Source organism: Lithobates pipiens, unplaced genomic scaffold, assembly GCF_037356315.1.
Source record: "Lithobates pipiens isolate NorthernLeopardFrog02 unplaced genomic scaffold, aLitPip1_a1.2 Scaffold_19, whole genome shotgun sequence".
Classification (NCBI taxonomy): Eukaryota; Metazoa; Chordata; class Amphibia; order Anura; family Ranidae; genus Lithobates; species Lithobates pipiens.
The window spans coordinates 91,977,627-91,980,414 of record NW_027507764.1 but is presented as its reverse complement, the minus strand read 5'-3'; positions in this window follow the sequence as shown (position 1 = coordinate 91,980,414).

Genomic DNA, 2,788 nt, shown 5'->3' with positions numbered 1-2,788 from the left:
TAGAAAGCACTGACACCAGCACAGTGATAGAGAGCACTTACACCAGCACCGAGATAGAGAGCACTGAGACCACACCAGCACCGAGATCGAGAGCACTGACACCACATCAGGACAGTGATAGAGAGCACTGACACCAGCACCGAGATAGAGAGCACTGACACCACATCAGGACCGTGATAGAGAGCACTGAGACCACACCAGCACCGTGATAGAGAGCACTGACACCAGCACCATGATAGAGAGCACTGACACCACACCAGCACCGTGATAGAGAGCACTGACACCAGCACCATGACAGAGAGCACTGACACAAGCACAGTGATAGAGAGCACTTACACCAGCACCAAGATAGAGAGCACTGACACCACACCAGAACCGTGATAGAGAGCACTGACACCAGCACTGAATTAGAGAGCACTGACACCACACCAGCACCGTGATAGAGAGCATTGAGACCACACCAGCACTGAGATAGAGAGCACTGACACCAGCACCGAGTTAGAGAGCACTGACACCACACCAGCACCATGATAGAGAGCACTGAGACCACACCAGCACTGAGATAAAGAGCACTGACACCACACCAGCATCGTGACAGAGAGCACTGACACCAGTACCGAGATAGAGAGCACTGACACCACACCAGCACCGTGATAGAGAGCACTGACACCAGCACCGAGTTAGAGAGCACTGACACCACACCAGCACTGTGATAGAGAGCACTGACACCACACCAGCACCAAGATAGAGAGCACTGACACCACATCAGCACCATGATAGAGAGCACTGACACCAGCACCGTGATAGAAAGCACTGACACCAGCACCGTGATAGAGAGCACTGACACCAGCACCGTGATAGAGAGCACTGACACCAGCACCATGATAGAAAGCACTGACACCAGCACAGTGATAGAGAGCACTTACACCAGCACCGAGATAGAGAGCACTGAGACCACACCAGCACAGACATCGAGAGCACTGACACCTGTCGTTGGGTCGGCTGAAAGAATGAGCTCATATCAGAAGTCACCAACACATCTTCAAACCGCCCTTTTCTTGCAGGCGCTGTTGGTTTGGTACCCGCAACTCTTTCTCTGGGAGTGGGAATTCCTCTTCTGCCAGCGCACGGAAAAGCAAAATGCAGCAGTTGTCGAAGCAAGGTCTGTAAGTGCTCCATTCTGACAGCCCTCTCTGACGGTGGTAACATTTCCGCCATTTTGTGTTTGTACCGGGGGTCTAAGTATGTTGCCACCCAACCTGGTCCTTGACCCTTATGCTTTTTATACGGGGGTCCCTGTTAAGACACTGGAGCATGAAGGCCCCCATTTGCACTAAACTGGAAGCGGTGTGGTGGCCTGGCTCCTGCTCATCATCCAGGATAATGTCGTCCTCCCTGTTCTTCTCTCCCCATCCACGCACAACAACAGGGATCCCAGAAAGGTTTAAAGCATGCTCTTCTTGCTCCTCCTCATCCGCCCCGGCACCATCCTCCTCTGACTCCTCTTCAGACTCCTGTTGTTGACTTGTCTCAGATAGAGTAGCCCCCCCTGGGAATTCATCCAGCATTGCCACTTCCTCATCTTCCTGCTCTTTTACGGCTTGATCAATGACACGATGCAATGCACGCTCCATAAAGAAGGCATAAGGTGTCACTGATGGCGCCATGGCTGCGACTGACCAGTTTGGTGATCTCATCAAATGGCCGCAGAAGTCTGCATGCGTCGCGCATGAGCAGCCACTGGCGCGGTGAAAAAAAAACCAAGCTCCCCAGAACCTGTTCTGCCGCAGAGTTCGTACAGGTAGTCGTTAACTGCACGTTTCTGCTGGAGCAGCCTATCAAGCATATAGAAGGTTGAGTTCCATCGCGTCGGGCAATCGCAAATAAGACGTCTGACTGGCAGATTGTGTCGCCACTGAATGTCAGCAAGGCGAGCCATGGCCGTGTAAGATCTTCTGAAATGGGCCAAGATTTTCCTTGCCTGTCGCAAGATGTCCTGGACCCCAGGGTATTGTACAATGAATCGCTGCACGACCAAGTTTAAGACATGTGCCATGCATGGCACATGCGTAATTTTGCCCTGTTTCAATGCGCTAAGCAGATTGACACCGTTGTCACACACCACTTTACCAACTGTCAAATTGAGCGGTGTTAGCCACTGATCTGCCTGTGAACGCAAAGCTGAAAGGAGTGCAGGGCCAGTGTGGCTCTTGGCTTCCAGGCACAACAGATGCAGCACAGCATGGCAACGTCTCACCTGGCATGTCGAATAGGTTCTGGGGAGCTTGGGCTGCGCAGCGGAAGAGACGCTAGCAGCATAAAAGGAGGAGTCATCCGAGGAGGAGAGGGAGGAGGATGGAGTAGGAGGAGGAGAAGAAGAGCCAGGCCTGCATGCAATCCGTGGCGGTAAAACCAAATCTACATGGGTGCCACGCGTTACATGCTTGACGCCCGTCAGAAGGTTCACCCAGTGGGCAGTAAAAGTGATATACCTTCCCTGCCCGTGTTTGCTAGACCACGTGTCTGTGGCCAGATGTATCTTGGCACCGACACTGTGTGCCAGAGATACATTCACTTGCCACTGAACATGGCCATTTAGCTCTAGGATGCCCTTCTGTGAGAAATACTTCCTTCCTGGGACCTTCCATTGTGGTGTTCCAATGGCCACAAATTTTCGAAAGGCCTCCGAGTCCACCAGTTTATATGGCAGTAGTTGGCGGACATTCCCCCTACCTTATAAATAGACCTGAGGGTCTAACAAGAGGGTTATCCAGTGTCATCATTTTTT